The 7,785-nt window shown below is 40.4% G+C and overlaps 1 pseudogene across 1 annotated transcript; it reads right to left on the bottom strand.

Moving 5' to 3' along the window:
• Positions 1 to 6,553: 6,553 nt before the first annotated feature.
• On the bottom strand, positions 6,554 to 7,526 carry LOC108512383 (spindle and kinetochore-associated protein 1 pseudogene; annotated as a pseudogene). The gene has a single exon (XR_001880581.1). The product of XR_001880581.1 is annotated as a spindle and kinetochore-associated protein 1 pseudogene (transcript).
• Between the last annotated feature and the right edge of the window lie 259 nt (positions 7,527 to 7,785).

Raw genomic sequence — 7,785 nt, 5'->3', positions numbered from 1 at the left:
TTCCCTTTCACTAATCTTATTTCAACCTATAACTGCATTTGTTTACTTTCAACTCTTTTGAGTAAATACTGACAAGAGTTTTATGAGCTTGCCCACACTGATTTGTTGATGTAAAAAGGTACAACATTGTGAGAGACCTTTGAAATTCTCAAGGTCAATATTTGCATTTCCAGGAAATTGGAAAATGGGTGGGGGCAAAGGAAGACAGGTTTGTGTCCAATTTCTCCTCCACACTTAGCTCATCTCTTATTTGATTTCTAAGCAATCCAGAAATGATGGCTGGTGACTATGTGTGTTTAGATTTAAAACAGTATCTCCATGCTAATAATCACTGGTGGTTGATGCAGCAGATGAGGATACTTTATCATTAAGAATAAATCTGTGCAGACTTTAAAGTTAATGAAAGAATTTCCTTTTCTAGAAAATATTAAGAATAAAACAGTCTGGGTTTCTAGGCTAAAAAGATCTTAGCCTTGTCAGAAGTGAAAACGTATCTGTAATCAAAAGGCAATAATTGTTCCATATGTCAGTGGTCACATTTGTGCCTTTATGAATAAGAAACAGGGATATTTAATTTATTAAAGACTGAATGCAAGTAAATGCTCTCGTGTGATAGATTTTACAGGGCTTGTCTGCTGCCCTGGTTCAGAAAGCTGAACCTCGCCTCATTAGCCATTTATTTAACGTACACAAAGTAAGAATTCATCTCCATGTTCTTAAATCTGCAACCTGATAAAGAGATCAGCCACCAGAGAGAGAGAGAGAGAGAGAGACAGAGAGAGAGGAAGAGAGAAAAGGAAGGAAGGAAAGGGGAGGAGGGAAGGGAAGGAGGAAGGGAGGACGGGGAAGGGAGGGAGGGAGGGAGAGAGAGAGAGAAAGAGAAAAAGAACTACACCACTAGGGCATGTACTTGTTAGGTTTATCTCCCTTTGAGAGGTATATTAAATTTACATTGGAAAACAAGTAAACTAAGTTTGGGGTTTTGCTGAGCAAAGTGTGTCCCAGAGCTTCCATGTGCTTTTCTGGAATTCTATCTCCTGTAATACCCTTCCTGTGCATCTTGAGAGAGGCCCCTTTTTCCATGGGTCCCTTTCAAGGTTTGCTGTGACCCAGGAGGTGCAGGACAATTTCTGCAGTATCTGGTTGGGGCAGTGAGACCAGATCAAAATAGTCCACTCCTAGGCTATGATTCCTGACCTCTTTTTGGAATTGCAAACACCAGATCTTTTGACTTAATGGCACCTTCCCACTCCCCTTAAAAGTGCTGTGTGGCACTTTTAAAATTAAAGTGAATTAATACTGTTTGTTTTCAGAATTTGGGATGGTACAAAACTGGGGCTGGATTTCATTGCTTTAAAGATTCTGGGAAGGTATTTGCAGCTTAAGTTGACTGAATTCTTACCTGTGTGTTTGGTACTGGGCAAAACAATTTATATTGTTCTGTCCTTCACAGCCCTATGAGCTAGGTCTTGTTATGAGCACTGCTTTAGAGATGATGAAGTCAAGGCAGAAAGAGGTAAGGCCCGTGGCCAAGGTCACCCAGGTAGTGATGGAGGTTGAATCTGAGCTTAAGAAGAATGATTCTGGTCCTACATTAGTCAGGGAGAGGAAGTGCTCCCTGTATTTGAGGCCCATGAGAAAAGTTATCTCCATGGTTTCTTGTGATGGCTCTTTGGGAGGTCACCAGATAACAAGCTGTAGGTTGTAGTTCTCACCTCCTAATGGCATTAAGATGGCTGAAACCAAGTGAGTGACCAAAACAACACTGTTAGAAGGTATTGAAGGTGTTGGGTTTATCAAAAACGTGCTCACCATTTTGCAGTTATGCTAGATACCAGAGCACAACCAAATGGAAGGCTGGTTCTCTAAACGCTCCCAGATAAGCTGGTAGTGAGGTAGTGACAGTAATATTACAAGCCTGGAAACTCCCCGGATTTTCCAGCAGCTCTTGTTGGAAATTCATGTTATTTGGTGCAATCATTCATGAGTTAATAACCAAGGTCTCCAGCTTGATCACAGCTGGGCATTGTGTAGGCTATTCTCCTGGCTCAGAGCAGCATGAATGGAGACTGTTCTGAGATCAAATGTCACAGAATTCTTCAACCCACTGCAACAAGAATTTCCTGAGTGCCTACTCTGAGCAAAGATGCAAGGCAGGGAATACAAAGACGTGTAAGACTTAATCCGTGTCCTGAAAGGAGGTTATGGTCTAGTCCGAGTTTGGATCACATGGATAGATAACTATTTTGCAAGCACAGAAATATCACATTTCGATTATCATGCTTTTCCAACATCTAAATCATCTTTCTCTGAATGTTGAATTCATAGTTGATCATTCTTTAGTTGTGGAGAAAGAGATGATGCTCATATGGATACATTCACTTTTAATCCAGTTGTTTGTTTATTTAGTTGATGGTGGCTCTTTTTCTCAGAAGTTTGTAGCAGATCAAAACATTAGGGTTGTCAGATGATCAAGCGCCTTGTGCTCTCTTTGCTGTTGTTGCTATTTCAGACATTTGTTTTTCCAACCCCTTTGATCCTGTCACCCTCTGTGTAACACCTTCAAGGTCTATTACTATTCCTAGGATAAAGTTCAAACATGACAGTGTAAGCACCGCCAACTTCTCCTTTTGCCCAGTATATTCATCTTCTTTGATTCAGCAAATACATGTAAACTGCTGAATATGTGCCAGGCCCTGCTCGAGTAGTTTATGTTAATTAACTCCTTTAACTCCTATAATAATCCTATAGGGTTGTTGCTATGATCTGAAAGTTTTTGTTCCCCCCAAATATGTTGAAACCTAATCACCAATGTGATGGTATTAGAAGGTGGGGCATTTGGGAGGTGATTAGGTCGTGAGGATGGAGCCCTCATGATTGAGATTAGTGTCCTTATAAAAGAGATCCCAGGGAGCTAGCTAGCTCCTTCCACTGTGTGAGGACATGGAGAGAAGGAACTGCCTGAGAGCCAGAAAGCAGACCCTCACCAAACTTTGAATCTGCCTTGCTCTTGGGCCTCCCAGACACCAGAACTGCAAGAAACAAAGTTTTATTGTTTATAAGCCACCCAGTTAGAGGTATTTTGTTAGCACAGCCCCAAGGAACCAAGACCGCTGTTAATGTTTCTCGTTCTTCCTCTGCACCAAGGCAACTGCACACAGATAAAATAACGTGCTTAAAGGTCAGGCAGCTAGTTGCGGGGCAGAACCAGGATTCTAAGCCAGCCAGCCTAGCTGCAGAGTCTACCTTCAGATGCTATGTTATACCATCTCTTCCAGGGCTTTGAGAGCTCCTTATCATTTCAGGGACTTCACAAATGTGATCATTCTGCCCAGAAGTCAAGGCCCTGCCTACTCTGCTTCCATTTCTACTCCTTCCTCCTCCCAGCCTCTCTGCCTCTTATATCATCCTTTTAATTTAAAGAGCACTTTTCCCTAACCATTTGAGTTACTGACCATATTACCCACTCTAAAAACCTGTATGTTTTTATCTTATTGCATGTAACACATGGTAATTAATTATCTGAATAATAAAGATATAATTCACTTCCAGTAGACCATTTTATGATGTGAGGGTAGGGACCATGTCTATCTGTACCCTCAGTGCCTGGCACAGAACTCAACACCTTGTAAGTGCTAAATTAATGTGTACTGCATTTAAGAAGTTGAGCAAACTGCCAGACTGGGAACAGACACACCAGAAGACTGTGGAGTGGTGGAACGGATGCAGATGCCTGAAAGGCAAAAGGCCTGTCTGCTCATCCTGGCTGAAGAATATTGAACAAGCCCGTTGCTCTCTAGAGCCCACCTTTTCTCATTTGTAAAATAGGGTCCTAAACAGCTACACATTCACCCTAAAATGTATTGTGAGGACCAGATGAAAGGGGGAGCACTTACGACACTGCCTAGTCCTACCTTTTTCTTGGTTGTCGTGATTTTTTTCATGTGTTTATTAAAGTGGCCTGTTTGACTCCATTTGCTTTCTGAAGTTTGTTCATAAACATTCTTTTTTAGAAAACCAAAGCAATCTGATCAGGCCTCTGCATCCAGCTTTCAGTTTCCAGAAAATACCCAGGACAGAGGGACATGATGAACTGCACCGTTGGAAAGATCCAGACTGTGGGAAATTCTTTGGCTCCAGTAACTTGGAGTCTTCAACAGACAAATTTTAAGGAAAAGAGAATGGGGGTGGTGGTGAAGGAGGGGAAGTATAGATTAAAGTGACTTAAAATATGTATTTTTTTTTGAGATGGAGTCTCCCTCTGTCACCTAGGCTGGAGTGCAGTGGTGCGATCCTGGCTCACTGCACCCTCTGCTTCCCGAGTTCAAGTGATTCTTCTGTCTCAGCCTCCCAAGGAGCTGGGATTACAAGCATGTACCACCAAGCCTGGCTAATTTTTGTATTTTTAGTAGAGACAAGGTGTCACCATATTGGCCAGGCTGGTCTCGAATTCCCTCAAGTGATCTGTCTGCCTCTGCTGGGATTACAGGTGTGAACCACCATGCCCAGCCTCATTTTTTTAAATGAGCAAAATAAAATTAGTGTCCAGAGATGTATGCTTGGGTGATAAACCTATAAAAATGTAAGAAAACAATTATCATAAAAGTTAAGATATTGGTTATGCACTTAGAGAGAGGGAGGTTTCTCTAATTGGGATGAGACATGTGGAAAGACATTAGGGTGGCTGGCAATGTCTGTTTCTTGACCTGGGTAATGGTATAAGCGTTTTTGTTTTGTAATAATTCATTATGCTATACTTGTGTTTGTGTAGTTTTCTGTATCTCTGCTTTATTTTTCAATGAGGTGGTTTTAAAATAAACAAACTGAAACGTGACAAATAAATAAACCAACCAATCAACCCAAATATTTACAATGCAGAGCTTAATTACAAAATAAAAGAAATGATTTTAATAAATACATACACTGGTGATAGTCTAAATCAGGAGTAGGCAAACTGTTTCTGAAAAATAGCAGATAATACATATATTTAGGCTCTGCGGGCTGTATGGTCTCTATCTCAGCTACTCAACTCTGCCGTTGTAGGCAACAGCTGCCATCGACAACACATAAACAAATGGGCAGGGCTGTGTTCCAAACTTCATCCATAAAAACAGGCTGAGAAGTGGATTTGGCCTAAGGGTGCTGGTTTCCTGACCTTTAATCTAAATTTTTAAATCAGAATGCTGGCTGGCATGCCTTCCATTGTCTGCTGGATAAAAAGCAGCCCAGGCTGTATCCAAAACTTCCTTCAAAGTAATTCCTAGAGAAGGCCACCCACTTATTCTAATGCTGCTTTATTTAAAATGCCTTGAACATTTTTTTCTGGAATTGTCTTTGAAGATGAGGTAGCAGTGGTAGCATTTCTCTGTCTTTTTAAGTTGAATTCAGTTTAGGAAACATCTGTATTAGTCAGGCAGAGCCAAAGTTAATGAATAAATTGGATGATCAAATTGGGTGATAGAGTTCTTATTACAGTCAAAAACATTTTCAGAGAAAGTTCTTTGTAAACCAAAACCCCCTTATAGGCTACTGTTCACTCCCTTCCAAGGAGCAGACACTCAAATCCTTCAAGTATTTCCACACTAAATCTGATAGTCAATCTGGCTTTAGGGATGAATTTTCCTCCAAATAATGCCATGGATATCGGAGAAACAAATTTAATATCACCTATATTTGTGACATGTATCTTTTTGACTGTTTTTTATTTCAAGGGGCTCATAGGGCTTCCTACTTGAGAATTTTGTGATTGATTTTCTGGTCATGCTGGAAACTCAATGTTTCATCGCTGTCTGTTACTTAAAATAGGGTGGTATTAATTTCCCCTGGTTGATAAAAACTATATGCCATTATCTCTGACTGTTCCTGCTAATAGGTGATACAATCTTCACAGAAATTTGACCAATTTTCTCCCACATTAAACCTATTTTTTCCTACTCTTACTTACTCTGATTCTAATGTTCAACTGTTTATTTGAATGACCTCAAACCTCTTACGTTTTAGTCATTTTCCCTAAATCTTGTGGACAGAACATAACTTAGATTAACATCATGTACTCCTCCCTTGCTTTTGTGCCTGTAAAAAGTCTCTTCTTTTTTGATGTTACTTCATCTCCATGTTATTAAAAAACTAATTTCCACTCCAATTATACATTTTGAATTTATTTCCAATTTGAATGAATTTCCAGTTTATTCAATTTCATCCCATATTTGACATTAATAGTTTTCATTTTAAAATGCACAATCATGCATGTGTATGTGCCAGAGCTGTTCTGCCAGGCAGCTATGTGTTACTTTGAGAGCATAATTCTTTTTTTTTTTTTAAGCGTTATCCAAAAAAGTTTTATTTTTGTAAGAAACAAGAATAGGTCAGGTGTGGTGGCTCACGCCTGTAAACCCAGCACTTTGGGAGGCGGAGGAGGGTGGATTGTTTGAGCTCAGGAGTTCAAGACCAGCCCAGGCAACATGGTGAAACCCAATCTCTACACAAAATACATTAGACAGGCATAGTGGTGCACACTTGTAGTCCCAGCTATTCAGGGGGCTGAGGTGGGAGGATCACTTGAGCCTGGGAGGTTGAGGCCGCAGTAAGCCATGTTTGCGCCACTGCACTCTAGCCTGTGTGACAAAGCAAGATCCCGTCTCAAAGAAAAAAAAGGAAACAAAAAAGACTAAAAGTTAAAAAAATTATATATAAGAAAATTATAGAAATAGCCTCTATACCCTATTGGTCCGTTCAAAAGTTCACAAGGGACTCAGGTTATAACGTAACGAGTAAGTCCTCCCCTCGGACCTCTGATAGCCTCCGGCAGTGTCGTAAAATATTCAGTAACACGTGAAACTTCTTGTCAACTTTCAAAGTCGTGAACTCCTTTATGTCAGCTTCCACTATAAAATAACGACCTTTGGTATCCTTCGTTTCTTCATCAATAAATCTGTGATAGAGATTTCTGGCCACATAATTCATAGACTTTTTTGGCTGATGTAGGATTTTATATTTACTAATTACTGCCTTGTTGATTTCTTTAATAACATCATTAATTTGACCATAGGTTAAGCGGGATTTCATGTACGAAGGAACACCACTGAACTCATCACAAGCTATAAATGGCATTTCCTTAATACTTCTTTGTTCTTTGGGAGGCTTCTTTATGGGTTCAGGTTCCTCAACTTTGAATGGTTCTTCAGGATCAAGATCTGATCCCTTAACACAGCTCTGGGCTACTGTTACTTGAGGCAAATGGGAAGGAATGTTTTCTTTAAGATGTTCTACGTCTTTGTAATCTTCTTCAAGAGATTCACAGAGTTCCTTGAGTGAATTGTTGGTTTGTTCTTGATACTGAATTTCCAATTCCAATTTATTTAGAAGTTCATTTACTACAATGATCTCATCTCCTATTTTATTTAATACTGTCTTCAAGGTAGGTTCCTGGCCACAGTTTCTTAATGACAAGGTTTTCTTAATATTGCCAATCTTTTCATTAACATGAGAGCATAACTGTTCCAGATCTGAAGAGGCCATCCTTTAAGCCTGTCTGTGTGAAGAGACCATCAAACAGGATCTGTGTGAGCAACAAGGCTGTTTATTTCACCTGGGTGCAGGCGGGCTGAGTCTGAAGCTTGGCGTCCGTGAATGTCTGGGGGCTTCCGAGGCGATGGGGCAGCATCAGTCTTCAGCCTTTAAGCTGAGAAGATCTGGGAAGGAGTCAGTCAGAGAGCCTTGGGCCAGAGTTCCAGGGGCTCTGGGAGTGGCTGCCAGGTGACTTGAAGAGTCCAGTTTTCAGTTGGG

This window comes from Rhinopithecus bieti, unplaced genomic scaffold, assembly GCF_001698545.2.
Source record: "Rhinopithecus bieti isolate Rb0 unplaced genomic scaffold, ASM169854v2 scaffold_28529, whole genome shotgun sequence".
Classification (NCBI taxonomy): domain Eukaryota; kingdom Metazoa; phylum Chordata; class Mammalia; order Primates; family Cercopithecidae; genus Rhinopithecus; species Rhinopithecus bieti.
The sequence above is the reverse complement of the archived record's forward strand: the minus strand, read 5'-3'. Positions and strand labels throughout refer to the sequence as shown.